The sequence below is a fragment of the Desmodus rotundus genome, chromosome 2 (assembly GCF_022682495.2).
Source record: "Desmodus rotundus isolate HL8 chromosome 2, HLdesRot8A.1, whole genome shotgun sequence".
NCBI lineage: Eukaryota > Metazoa > Chordata > Mammalia > Chiroptera > Phyllostomidae > Desmodus > Desmodus rotundus.
Window position 1 is genome coordinate 108,733,630 of NC_071388.1, and position 15,128 is coordinate 108,748,757.

Here is a 15,128-nt window from a genome sequence, read left to right on the forward strand (position 1 = left end):
TGTGACTTGGTAATAATTATTCCGGGCATATATTCAAAGAATTTGCCCTAGCTAATTGGCTCAGTGGGTTGAGTGCCCGCCTGCCAGCTGAAAGGTTGCTGGTTCAGTTCCTGGTTGGGGCACATGCCTGGGTTGCAGACCAAGTCCTCAGCTGGGGAGCTTGCAAGAGTCAACCGATTGTTTATCTCGCACTTCGATGTTTCTCTCCCTCTCTTCCTTCCTTTTTTTCTAAAAATAACCAAAAAAAAAAAAAGGAAAAAAATTTAAAGCAGGGTCTTCATGGTGTCCAAAAGGTATAATCAACCCAAGTGTCTATCCATGGATGAATGACTAGTAGTATGTATAGACAATGGGATATTACTGAGTGTTAAAAAGGAAAGAAATTCTGACATACAACATGAATGTACTTTGAAGACATGGGATACTAAGTGAAATAGGCTAGTCACAAAAAGGCAAATACTGTATGATTCCACTTGAGAGGTACTTAGGTCAAATCACAGAGACAAAGTAGAATGGTGGTGCATACGATATTATCTAGTCATTTATACAGCTGTGAGATGGAAGATGGATTGTTCTGCTCAGTATCCAGATGAAGAAGACTGAAATACCAAGAAGTTAAATAACATACCCAAGATCACCCAAAAAATTGGTGATAGGGCAGGTTTGTGAGGTGTGAGCTTCCTTCTATATAAAGAGGGCTTCCCTGGTAATAGGTATAAAGCCAGAAATCTGCTCTGGTTGGATTCCTGCACTGATAGAAGGACATACTAGAACAGTTTCTTGCCCTGGTTGGGTAGCTCAGTTGCAGCATTGTTGCAATGGGTTGTGGGTTCCATCCCTAGTCAGGGCATATTTAGGAGTTGACCAATGAATACATAAATGGGTGGAATAACAGATAATATCTTTCTCCAAAAATAATAATAAAAACCCTTTCCTGGCCCTACTTCCCTCAGCTACTGCAGCAAATTTCATTCAAAGAGTCTATATACGCAATGTCTCTGTTTGCCTCCATTGTCCCTTGAACCACTTCATTCTGTTGTGCCAGCAAAATTGTTTTTGACAGTCATCAAATACTTCCGTTGCCCAGTCCAGTGAAAGTTTCAAACCTTACCCTCCTTAAACTTCCAAGAATATTTCACACAGTTGCTCACCCTCTTTAATCCAACACATTGCTTCCAGGACAGCACCCAACACCAGTCACACCATTTCAAATCTCCTTTGTTTGCTCCTGTTCCGTCTCTCTCTCTCTCTTTTTTTTTTTGGTACTTCAAAGAATGAGATAAATGGAGCCATTTTAAAATGAAGTGGGAACTCTGGCAGGGTGGCTCAGTTGGAGTGTTGTCCTGTACACAAAAATATGGATTTGGTTCCTGGTCAGGGCACATACTTAGGATGCGGGTTTGATCCCTGGTCGGGGCAGGTAGAGGAGGCAACTGATTGATGTTTTTCTTTCCTCCTACCCCTTCCTCTGTAAAATCAACGAATATATCCTCAGATTTAAAAAACAGCCCTGGCTGGTGTGGCTCAGTGGATTGAGTGCCAGCCTGCGAGCCAAGGGGTTGCCAGTTCGATTCCAAGTCGGGGCACAGGCCTGTGTTGTGGGCCAGGTCCCCAGTGGGGGTTGTGCGAGAGGCAACCAGTTGATGCATCTCTCCGCCTTTTTCTCCCTCCCTTCCCCGGTCTCTAAAACTAAATAGATAAAATCTTAAAAAAAAAATAATAAAGTAAAATGGAGCAGTAGCTGCTGTTCAAATGGGGCAAAATATCCTTTAGACTGAGCCTATAGCAACATTGTATCCCAAAGAACTGTTTGCAAAGAGGACAAGAAAGCAGATATTACGACTATCAGACTGAAAATTAAGAAAGTTCTTTAGAATTAGTGCCACTATGTTTATTCACACCTATAGAAATGCCTTCTATGATGATGTGTTTGATGTAATTTTTTTCCCTTTTTCATAAATGTCCTTTACCTTTGCCTCCTAATTGGAAGGCCAGTTGCAATTCTGCCCAACTCAGTGCTTCCCAGACATTATTTGAATCTCAGAATAAATGCTTATTTTATTTAAAATAATAAAATTTAGGCCACTTAGAGACTTGCTTTTTGCTAAAATTCCCTCACCCTGAGTCTCACTTTGGTCTTTTATTTTTAGGTTAACATATCTGCTGTCAGATATGGGAATGTAAAGTGGCCTTGTGACCAGAAAGGTGACCTGGCCCTGAGCAGGCCTGCCTAGGGCTGGCCGGTAGTGTGTGGGTTCTTGACTTCGTGCAGGGAAGATTTCACTGCACAAGTCCAGGTGATTTTTAGAGGACATTGATTAAAGCTGGGGACAGTGAAACAAGGAAGGGCCTAGGTTAGAAGCAGCAACAGGAGAGGGACTTAGGTGGGGGAAATGAGCCTAGGCTGGACTGGGTTGACTCACTAAGAAGTCAGAGGAAATGGGGGCCTTGGAGACAGGTTTAGGCAGTTAGCCTGGAATGAGCTGCTGCCGCCATTGCTCCCTGGTTGCAAGCCTCATGGGGTACCTTAGGGTTTAGGAGATGCATGCCTGAGGGGGCAGAAGAGGGGGAAGGGAAAGGTGTGGGCTTGCTCTTGAGGTGGAGAGCATGGGCTGAGACATTCATTTTGAGGGGTTTTTAAAGGCTGAAAGTCTAGGGGAGATCTTGGGGAGTGTAGGAGACCATTCCGTGTGGCGTGGGCCCACCTCCCACTCGGAAAGGCCAGTGGAAAGTGAGGTCCAACACACAGGACCCATGCCCATGGGTAGGTTCTCCCGTGGGGAATCAGGCCTGCATTGTACCTAGGCCACTTAGAGACTTGCTTTTTGCTAAAATTCCCTCACCCTGAATTGAGGCAGCAAGGTTTACTGCATACCTTTAAAGTAACTTCCTAAAATCTATGCTAAACCTTCCAGTGAGGAGTGTAACCAGTTCAACCACTTTTCCCTTTACATTTGCAAATATCCTTTTTTGATGTAATTAGTAACATCCTCTCCTTTGTTTTCTGTAAAAAGTAACCACCTAAAGCGAACCTGTGCATGGTAAATGAGGGGCCATCCTCAGTATAATGTGCCCAGAAAAGAAATCAAAGCCTGTCAAGGCAAGAGTTGGGGCGCTCTTCTCTTGAGAGAGTGGCCGGGGTTCCCCTAGGCGCTCTCCCCTTGAGAGAGTGGCCATGCTGTCCCTTTTCCTCCAAAGAACTCGGTGTGAGTGTGAATTTGTCTGTCTCAGCCACAGAGTTGTGGAACTACAGGTGGTGTCTGCATCAGGGGAGGATCTCAGTAGTGTTCATCAGCTTTATGCTGATGCACCAAAATGAGACTTATTCCCTTAACTTCACCTGTCTTTGGGTGTGGTTGGCAAATGGCACTAAATTGGATTTCTGCCATCTCTCAGAGTAGGGTGATTTAAGCTATTTACCTTCTTGTTGGGGAGAAATGTAAATCATTTACATGTCCTTGGTTTAGGAAAGATAGGATTTACTAGCTGGCTGCAGACTGGTTGTTTAACTATCTGTCTCAGTTTTCCTATTCTGCTTGTCCTGGCTGACTAGCCTGTCTCAGCCTCAGCTTCATGTACAGGCATCCCATGGGACTGGGCATAATAGCTATGATACAGAGAGATCTGATCAGGTCACTGAGGAGGAGTAACCTGGGGAGGGGCATAAGAGGAGGTTGCCTGAGGAAATGCTAAACAGCCTAGGACAGTATTGAAAAGGGTTGAAAAGCTGAACACCTCCAGTGCACATGGAATTATGGGCTGGAAGATTTAAACAGAAGGAAGGCAGAGACTTGCTTTCTCATGGATGCCTGGATGATTGTGCTGTAGCTGTCTGCATTTCCCAAAGGGTGATATTTTAAATGGGAGAAAGAACTCTGGGTGCAGGCTAGGATTGGGCCAGCCTGGCAGATGATGGCAGGGTTATTCTTTGGGTGTTCTAGAGGGGACAGGCTCTGAGGCAGAAGCCTGCCATTGTAAAATTGTGTAGCTTTTGCATCTTCTGTTGTTTTAGTTTGTAAACTAACCTTATAGAAATAAGATAAACACTAATGGGGGAATGATAGGGGAACTCAAGAGGTAAAGATTTTAGCCTTTGTTGATAGGCTAAAGTGATAAAAGCTGAAAGGTAAGAGTTAAAAAGATTTCAGCCTTACTTGCATGTGGAGCTGTTATTCCAAAATTGTGTAGTTTTTGAATAGAGACACCTTTCCTTTTTCGCCAAACCTCTGCCTTCAGAATTTTGCCTAGAGGGTGGCAGTGGGGCAGCAGGACCTCACTTGCTGTTCACTAACACCTACAGAGCCTGTTGTGCTCACTGCTTCTGAGACAGGATAGTAAGAAGCTAGGAAAATTCTTGGGCAATTGGTATGGGGAGACAAATGAGAAAATTAAAGCCAACAGTTTGAGCAATTTACAGCCAGCTAGACCTTATCTCCCCTAACCAAAGACACTTGAGAATAAATGGTTTATACCTCTCCTCCCTAACCAGAGAATACATAACTTCCCTGGCCGAAAACCACAGGCCTGGGGGCTAGGGAGGGGGGGGGGTGCTGCGTGGCAGGAGGAAGAGGAATTCTCACGCCAGTGGAGAGAGAACACCAGAACAAAGGCGCCAGCTTGGAAAGAAGCTGTGTATCTCCCCTTTCAGCTCCCCCTCCCAAGAGAAACAGCACATCTGTGCTCCCCCTAGAATTTCCCCCTCCCCAATTCCCTCATTTCCCCTATATAAACTGGTTTCTGAAAACTCAAGGTAAGGTGGGTGTTAGGGTTTTAACCCACCACCTTCTCAGACTGGTAGTCTCATATTAAAAGTGCAATTATAATCCAATCCTTGTCTCTGCTTTTTGGCTGAGCAGTGACAGACTAGCATGTGCTCTGGACCTGGTTGCCCTCTGGTTTCTATTCCAGACTGCTCATGAAGCCCACTTAGGTTTGGACTTTGCTTCTTTTGGTTGAGATCAAGTACCTTTAATTAAGATATGCAGGGTGGTTTTCCCCTCAAGGGTGGATGGGTGGGTGGTGGGTAATTGTTCTGAGGAAGATTGTCCCATGTCAGCATGAGGGTGCTCCTGCAGGAGTTTTCTACCAGAGAAAAAAATTCCCCCCCTCAAAAGAAAACCTTCACCTATGGAAGGCTTCGTGGAAGACACTGTGTAGGGTAAGTGGAGGCAGTCTGACTTCCTCGCCCAGGTGTCTGGGTAACTAAGAGGAACAGCATTCCCATAGTAGCCTTGGAGGAGCCTGATAACCAGTGTTCTCCTAGTCTTGAGACTGGGTCTGATAAACTGTTCCCATAACATGAAGTGGGCTCATATGCACAGGATTATATAATGTTCTGGCAGTTTTCTAGCTTTGTTCCCCTCTAGTGTTTAAACAGGTAGGGACTCCCTGCTGGGGGTGATGATGATAAGAGACACACAAGGGGATGGGTGCCACGCTGGGGAGCAGGGACCACAACATGAGACATGCAGATAGAAACGCAGCTCGCAGCATGTGTGAATTGCCCACCCTTGAATAAAGACATGTCAGACATCCCAGCAGCTCCGTGAATATTCTTCCCTCTGCCTGAATCCCATGAACCTGCCAGGCCTTGACAGGCTACAAGAGAATTGGTGTAGTTGGTAGGATTCGTAGGGTATGGAAATGGAGGAGCCTCTGGGGTCTCCCAAGGGGAACCTGGTTGGGTGGCCAGACAACAGGATGTGGTACCTGGTGGTGAGTCTCCTGGCATGTGAGCCCCACGCAGGGAGTGGCCTGATGTCACTGGCACACCAGATACAGTAGAGAAAGCCCTGTGGGTGGGTGGGGAGTCCTTGGAGCGGCCCAGTGCCTGTGCAGCCCAGGGACCATGGGCTGGCTGGCTGAGCTTTGGGAGCTGAGAGAGATCGCGGTTCACGAGAAAGCGAAACTGTTCGAACTCCAAGGACAAGAAGCAGCCCTGAAGCCAGAATCGGTGCTTTGGAAGATCTGCAACCAGTGGAGCAGCGCTTATCCCCAGTGCTGGTCTCCAGCCGTAGCAGATCAGCTGGAGTCGGAGGAAGATGACGTTGACGTAGAACCACGTTCCTGGAAGGCCCGCCCGGTAGTGTTACAGAAAATGAAATCTCAACAGCTCAGGGCGCCTGGGGTGAACTCTGATTGGTCCTGTTCAGATTATAGAACATAACCACCTACTGATCTTATACACAAGCTCAACTGGTCGATCTCGCGAATCAGTTCCACCAGCGACCTGGGGAGCCCTTAGCTGCGTGGCTTTTGCACCTGTGGGATTTAGGGGTGGAAAGCATTAGTTGTACGGACAATGTGATGGAAAAGTTAGCTTCCATCACAACACACCCCTCTCTGCACCAACAGCTGCAGGATTGCTACAGGCACGGTGGGTGGCAGGGCTCACTTTATGTAATGGAGTGGATAATGGCCGCTCTCCATACAGTCTGGGCAAATACAGGAGATGTACCAGACAGTGTGAGCAGGTGGCAGTCCTTAACAGACTTAGTGCAAATTCTGTGGGACGTGGGCATGTGCCAGGCTATGTTCAATCCCTATACACAGGTTACGGATGATGAATGTTTTACAGCTGGAATGCAGGAACTTGTACTCCAGCATGCTCCACCCTCCTCTCGGGTTGCTAATGGAGATTTTAGCCCTGTATGTCCGCAGTCACATAAATGACATCACAACAGTCGTGGCCAGTTGGGGAGAGGCAGAGTCTCTTGATCAGCAAAAAACTGTGTAGTCTCTCAGAGCTCCTGTGTTGGTCAAACAGCGTCCCTGTGTGGGTGACCAGAACACAGATGTGGTCTGACCTTTCAGGGGCTGGAGTTGATCACACTGAGACTGACAGGAAGCCTAATGCATACCTATTAGAGCACTGGAAGCAGCTGAGACCTGACTAACGCTTCCTGCGGCCCCAGAAAAAAAGAAACTGATGGGGAAATCCGAGGGTGTGCGTTGAGAAGCCTGTCCAGGCTGGCTGGAAGATCACCTGGCTGTGTCAACCTCCTGAGATGAGGGGGAAGGCGAAGGAATCCATCTATAGGGGGCTGGCAGGACTGGAGGCCACATGTTGAATTGGCTATTCGTTGTCCCTTGCAAATATCCAGCGGGTTTTGGCTTTTGTGGATACAGGAGCTGAATGTACCCTTTTACATGGAAACCCTGAGAACTTTCTGGGGCCTGAGGTCTCTATTGAAGGTTATGGGGGACAGAGTGTGAATGTAAAGGCTGTACAGCTCTCTCTGGATATCAGGTGTTTGCCTTCCCCCCGACCCCAACCCCGTGAATACACTGTTTATGTATTCCCCATTCCTGAATATATCCTGGGTATTGATGTATTCCAGGGTCTGTGGCTACACACAACTGCAGGAGAGTTTTGCCTGCGAGTAAGAGTGGTAAAAGCCATTCTGCAGGGACGTGCTAACCCCTGTGCAGTTGCCACCCCCCTAATGGGTAAGGGTATCCCCCAGGGGACATTAAATTACAGCAACTATGGGAGAGTTGGAAAAGGTAGTGATAATTAGGGCCATCTACAGTCCTTTTAACTTTCCTGTGTGGCCAGTGGAAAAGCCAGATTGCACATGGAGAATGACAGTTGATTACTGGGAGCTCAGTAAGGTCATTCCTCTAATACATGCAGCATTCCCTTCTGTGATAGACTTGATGGACTGGTTAACTAACGAGCTGGGGACTTACCACTTTGTAGCTGATCTCGAAGATGCCTTTTTCTCCATTGACATTGCTCCGGAGAGTCAAGATCAGTTTCCCCCACATGGAAAGGGTGGCAGTGGACCTTTACAGTGCTCATTCAAGGGTATTTGCACAGCCTTACTGAATGTCACATGCTTGTGGCAGAGGACCTAGCTAAGTGGCCATCGCCTCCAGAAGTATACCTGTTCCATTACATTGATGACATTTTGCTAACCAGTGATTCTCTTGCAGAGTTAGAAAAAGCAGTGCTGCAAGTGCTGTTTCACCTGAAGTTATGTGGATGGGCAGTCAACAAAACCAAGTTACAAGAGCCTGGGTTGTCTGTCAAAATCTTGGGGGTTATCTTATCGGGTAATACAAAAGTCATCCCTGATGCGGTGGTAGATAAAATTCAGGCGTATCCGACCCCTACCATTGTGAAACAGCTCCAGACATTTTTGGGCCTGTTGGGGTACTGGAGAGCATTTGTGCCCTATCTTGCACAGGTCGTTTGTCCCTTGTATTCTTTGGTGAAATAGCACAATGGGACTGGACCCTGACCTAGGAACAAGCATTCCAAGGAGCGAAGCACATCACTAAGTGTGCTTTTGCCTTTCATGCTTTGAATCCTGCTAGACCCTGTGCTCTAGATGTGCATGTGACACAAGTAGGCTTTGGGTGGGGTCTGTGGCAGCAGTTGGAACAGCTACGTCAACCCTTGGGTTTCTGGTACCATGGAAGGGAGCAGAGGTATGGTACTCCTTGATTGAAAAGCAATTAGCTGCAGTGTATGCTGGCCATAACAGGAGCTGTCCCCGTGACAGTAAGGACCATGTGTCCCATTGCAGGGTGGGTTTGGGATTGGATGGCCAAGCCTTATAGTGGGACGGCTCAGATGTCCACACTGGGTAATGGGGGCTTATCTGCAACTAAGGAGTACTCTGTCTACTAGCCCTTTATGGGCTGACTTACAGGAAACGCTAGGTCCTATTACCTATGTAGATGAGAAATCTGCTCCTGTCCCTATAGAAGACCCGGAAGCTAGCTCCTTCCATAAAAGGCAGGCACTTACTCCCTCAGATGCATGGTACACTGATGAGTCTAACAGGGGTTGGCTTGCCATGTGGACTCCTGTGGCAATTCAACCAGAAACGGACACAATCTGGTTTGACACTGTCGTAGGTCAGAGTACCCAATGGGCAGAACTGTGCACCATGTGGCTCGTGGCTGCTAATGAAGCACCACCCCTGACTATTTGTACAGATAGTTGGGTGGTGTAGTGGGGACTGACATTGTAGATCTCTACATGGCATGCAAAAATAAATGGGTGGTTATGCATGGGCCATTATGGGGACAGGCCTTATGGCAAGACCTCTGGGAAATAGGCCACCAGAAACAAATCACTGTATATCGCGGGACTGGGTGTGGACCCCTTGCTTCTCCTGGGAGTGATGAGGCTGCTACACTAGCCAAGGTGTGGGGGCTGGAAACAGTACCTACTAGTCCCTCAGAAAGGGAAATAGCTCAGTGGCTACTACACCCTTGCCTCTTGCATGATGGACAAAAGACCATGTGGCCCACTATCAAAACTTGGGCGTTAATTCTTACTTTGGCAGAGGTACAAGAAGCTTTTGAGACTTGTGTTGTCTGCTCGTGAGAGCTTCCCTGAAGGCCTGTGGGAACTACTGGACAGGTGGTGTGGGGATGGGTACCGCTGACCTGGTGGCAGGTGGATGTATGCTATTACAGGTGTGGACACAGCTACTGGACTTTTAGCTGCTTATCCCACACAGCACCCAGATCAGAAAGTAGTAATTGCTGCTCTAGGTCAGTTATGGGCTGCTTATGGGTGACCCTTAATCATTGAGAGTCAAAATGCATTCCCTGGTCTCTCATTGAGACCAGGGAATGCATTTTACTGGGGCCTTGGTACAACAATGGGTCGAGACTTGCAGATTGACTGGAAATTCTGTGGCCTATCATCCCCAAGTTGCCATATGATTGAATGGTACAATGGTCTCTTAAAGCAGGGCCTGCAAACTGCAGCTACTACCCAGTGCTGGCGGGGGTTGGAGGTGCTGTTGGATGAAATGCTTATGGACTTTCCTCCAGACTAAATGAGAGGAGTCAGGGGGTGCCCAGCTCTGGTGGAAGCCTTGCTCCACTGGACTGCTGCTACAATTCAGCTGCAGGTACAAAATAAGGATGGCTGTTGAAACCAGGCATGGGAAAACAGGGAAATATTCTTTTGCCTGCTTCTAAGGGCCTGGAGTGAGGGCAAACAGCCACTTGGATGTGGCCTTGGGAAATAAAAGCCCCCCACGTGCATTGGGTTGCTCTTGTCACCCCTTGGGGAAAAGCGGTGGAGAGAAACTTGCAAACAGTGCCGTAGATGATTGGGACATGGCAAACTTAAAGGTGATATATCCAGGGCCAGCAGACCATGAAATACTTATCCATGGCACCTTTGTGATATCCTTATGGCCCATTATGAGTTCTCCACTATTGTTGCAAGTAGATGCTGAGCCCACAGTTGAGGTGCGAAAGGTATGGTATTTACACCCAGAAATAACTCCTCTGCCAGCCACTGTCTTATCGGCTGACCAGAAGCTTGCTTGTATATTGCCTGAGGGTTGTGATTTGCCCTTATTGGAGTCTATAACTGCTCTGTCTTTCTGTTCGTAGGGCACAGAATGACACTTTAGTGGGCCGGGTTCATATGTATGCCTCAGTGGCTAACCAATCAGTGCGCTGGGTCTGCACTGAAATCCCCCTGAGTACAATGGCCAGCTTCCCATGGCACATCTCTCCTGCTTCTGTCCCAAATTGGACTTGGCTTCAGAACCAGTGAAATAGTGAACATCCCTGGTGGAATGCTACCTGGACTGACATCTATGCTGAGGCAGAGTGGTGGTATGACTGGCCCCTGCCGTTAAGCGGCTACTCCATATGGGGTGGCTTGAGGTGACTCACAGCTGAGGCCATGGAGCTGGCTGCACCAGCTCCCCTTTGCATTGAGAACCCCAAAGGAAAAGCCCAAGTGGACTAGACTACTACAGGTCTGTGTTAGACTTGAACTTTAAAGCATTTCTGGGTGGTGCTGAATGATGTGTGGGCTGCAGTTCTCACTTGAGCCCTTTGCGTGTGTGGCTTACATGGGTGGCTTTACCTGCCTGGATATTGGACTGGCCATTGTACCTGGGGATGGCCCTATTTGACTGCTTGAGTTCAGAAAACTCTTTCATGCCAGCCAACAAATTGGGAAGTGTTTAAAGCATGACACTGGGTAAAGCGTACTCCTTGGTGGTGTTACCTGTTCGCTATTTTTTCTCCTTATGCTGCTTCTATAATCACTGAGACTGAGATAACTGCTTTGGCTTTGCACACTGCTCATGCATTGAATGCTACACAGGATTCCTTAAGACTGTTAAATGAGGAAGTATATCAATTAAGAAAGTAGCCTTGCAAAATCATATGGTCTTAGGCTTACTGCATCCCAAGGTGGAGTGTGGCCTAATAGGACCTGAATGCTGTGTTTATGTTCCTGATGGCCATCACAATGTTAGTGAAGCTTTTCAGGCATTAGCTTCTGAGTCCTCTTATCATTGAATGCCTGACGGGTGATCTGCAGGAATGGTGGGCATCTCTAACCACTGAATGGTGGTGGGTTCTTGCTGTCTCGCATGGCAGTGCTTGTGTTTTAGCTGCCTGTTACTGTAGTCTGTACTGCTGTTGTGGTTTATGGGTGCAGGGTTCTGTCCTCCTTGTCAAGGAATGTTTGCAGAAGATACCCTTGCATAGATTGTATGGTGAAGAACCCAGAAGGGGTGGGTTGTTATGTAAATGGAGGCAGTCTGGCTGCCTCTCCCAGATGTCTGGGGAACTAAGATAAGCTGTGAGACTGGGACTGATAAACGGTTCCCATAACATTGAGTGGGCTCATATGTGCAGAATCATGCTGCATTATACAATATTCTGGCTTCCTGCTGGCTTTGTTTGTATTTAGTGTATAAGGTGGGTAGGTGACATGCAGGGACATGCAGGGACATGCAGGGTGACACGCAGCTTGCAGCATGTGTGGATTGCCCACCCTTGAATAAAGGTGTGTCAGACATCCCAGCAGCTCCGTGAATATCCTTCCGCCTGCTCAATCTCATGAACCTGCCAGGCCTTTACAGGCTCAGACATGCCTCCTGAAACATGACAAGATATTTCAGTCTTTAGTAACTCTATGGTCAGAAATTTGGCAAAATTAAAAGTTTTGTAAGATTTTTTAAAACCTCCTCAACAACTCACAATCTGTCTTGCAGACAATCGGAAATGTAAACAGCTCATAACTACTGAGACTAAACAAACCAAAGGAAAAATATGGGAAGACAAGCGTTTTAAAAACACAATCATCACCCTGGCTGGTGTAGCTCAGTGGATTGAGCACGGGCCTGCAAACCAAAGGGTCACTGGTTCAATTCCCAGTCAGGGCACAAGTTTGGGTTGCAGGCCAGGTCCCCAGTTGGGAGTGCATGAGAGGCAACCACACGTTGATGTTTCTCTCCTTCTCTCCTTCCCTTCCACTCTCTCTAAAAATAAATAAATAAAACCTTTTTAAAAAACCACAAGCATCTAAAAACTTTTCCTTACCTAAGCAACTCTTCCACAGACTACTTAAAAATTGTTTGTTACTAATACAAATACTAAAAACCCTCTCTAAAATTAATAAAGGCATTAGCCATCTGAATGAATAAACAACTTATTCCAACTGTTACAAATTAATGGGGTTTTGTCTTTTTCTTTTTTTTTTAAAGTTTAAGTGCATTTTATTTTTAGACAACCTACATGACATGTTTTTCTTAAAAACAATGCCTCTGCTCCATATAAATCAAGGTCAAAATAAGTGGAGAACTCAAGGTAACATCAGTCCCATTTGTCCTAGGTCCTGGTGTATGGATGAAAAGCAGCAGCCAGTTATGATGACAGGTGATAGATGCAAATTGCCAAATTTGTTAACATTTTTACATTTCTAAACCGTCCTTAAAGAAAATCATATATGGGGTCACACTGTGCTCACGGTAGTCCAGCAGAGCAACCATGCCATCTGGATTCATGTTTTCACCAATAAAGAACTGGTAGTTTTTGAAATTAGCAAGGATGTGCTTGATTTGTTCAGCAGCCCCTGTCATAAAAGGCTTTACTTTTTCTGACCTCTGTTCTTCAAGTTTCCCTTTGATTGATTTCATGTAATCTTTGATGTACTTCTTGTAAGCCTCTTTTGTGAAGCTGGTTTCCTGCAAATGATGGTTCATGACAATATCAACACCAGTGATTACAGTGCTTTCCGTTCCTTCGCCCTTGGGGCCTTCAGCGGAGGCATTTCCACCAATAAGTGAGTCATCAATGTTACCGTCTGTCCTACTGACCATCTTCCCCTCTACCTCCAAAAACAGCCCGTCTGCGACCTCGCGGATCTTGTAGATATCGGAGAACATCTATCTCATCAGGACTGGTGAGGTCCCGGTAGATGATCATGATGGCGGCTGGAAGAAGACGACAGCAGCGCTTGCTGAGCAGGAGCCCGGAGCTCTAGCAAGCATGGTGCAGCCTGAGCAGCGCTCCAGGGGAGTGGGGAGCAGGCAGAAAAAGCTGGGGTTTTGTCTTATTTTACCTGTATCATGGCTGAAATTTTTGAAAAAATCAGGTCTCCAGTTGTATCTGTGTGTGTGTGTCTGAGCATGTGTGTGTAACAACATGTCCTAGCTGAACAAGGGGGTTGCTGTATTTTAATAGTTCTGTTAATAATATATATAATGTACATAATATATAGTTAGTATTATATATAATCATATATTTATTATTTATGTATATTATATGCTTCTAGAGGATATTAATAAAATTAGTTTATAAAGAGTTCAGTTTAATAGGCTTAAAGAAAGTGCTTATACAAATTAAAAAATGTAACAGAAACTAACCCAAATATGTTTCAGGTTTTGAAAAAATGTGATATTAAAGCTAATTAAAATAGGCATGTCTTTGAAATGATCAGTATTAAGTATAATACTTTTATTCTACAAAAGCTTGTAAATTTGTCAGCAAAACATAACTTAGAATGACTGACTTGGTCTAACATTTCATAAAGCTTTTATGGGTCACCTAAACATAATTATTAAGAACAAATAAAAAATAGATGTAGGTAGAGATGTCAGCTAAATAAGGTTAGAATTAATTGTTTTTATTGTTGAAGTACAGTTGTCTCCATTTTCCCCCCACAACTCTCCCTTGCACCACCCATCTTCACCTCCCACCTGTGATCCCCCTACCTTTGGCTTTGTCCATGTGTCCTTTAAACATGTTCCTTGATGACCCTTCCTCTTTATTCCCCCATAATTCCCACTCCCCTCCCCTCTGGTTACTGTCAGTTTGTTATTTATTTCAATATCTCTGGTTATATTTTGCATGCTTGTTTGTTTTGTTGATTAGGTTCCACTTATAGGTGAGATCTTACGGTATTTGTCTTTCACCACCTGGCTTCTTTCACTTAGCATAATGCTCTCCAGTTCCATCCATGCTGTTGTGAAGAGTAGGAGCTCCTTTCTTTCTGCTGCATAGTATTTCATTGTGTAAATGTACCACAGTTTTTTGATCTACTCATTTACTGATGGGCACTTAGGTTTCTTCCATAAAATTACTTAATAAATGAATTTAAATATCAAAAATAGGCTGATACAAAATTAGAGTTTGGTTATTTCTCTGCTCAAAGGAGAAAGTTTTCCTGTACTATTGGTATGTCTTTAATAAGAGATTATAAATAGAAAGCAAAGATTTTGTTTTAAAAATGATATCCTGTGTTTTTATCACCAGTCTTACCTCTTAAGTAAATTGAGTCTTCTTAATAGTGAAAGGCTAAATTTTGCTTACATCTATTTCACTTTCTGTATTTGCTTGCAAAGTCTTTAATGTTCACCATGATAAAATAGAATCCTAAGTATTGTTTCACAATGGTCTATAATTATACTTGATGAAATATTTTAAATATTTTTTTAATTTTAAAAATTTATTGATTAGAGAGAGATAAATTTGTTGCTCTACTTATTTATACATTCATTTGTTGATTCTTGTATGTACCCTGACTGGGGATAAAACCCCCAATCTTGGTATATTGGGATGACACTCTAACCAACTAAGCTATTCAGCCAGGGATTATTTGACAAGTGTTTTAAGTCTTTTGATATGTTTAACAAACTTCCCACAACTCAAAAATTAAATAAGACTTTTTCTTAACCTTTGAGATTTTTTGAAAACTGAGATTTAAAAACAAAAACAAGTTCCTTGAAACATTTTAAAGGAAATCTCGGTCTGTCACTTGGCATAATACTCACCAGTTCTATCCATGCTGTTTCAAAGGGTAGGAGTTCCTTCTTTCTTTCTGCTACATAGTATTCCATTGTGTA

At 45.0% G+C, this 15,128-nt stretch overlaps 1 pseudogene; it reads right to left on the reverse strand.

The window, feature by feature from the left end:
• Nucleotides 1-12,500: 12,500 nt before the first annotated feature.
• Nucleotides 12,501-13,286, reverse strand: LOC112313114 (translationally-controlled tumor protein pseudogene; annotated as a pseudogene).
• Between the last annotated feature and the right edge of the window lie 1,842 nt (nucleotides 13,287-15,128).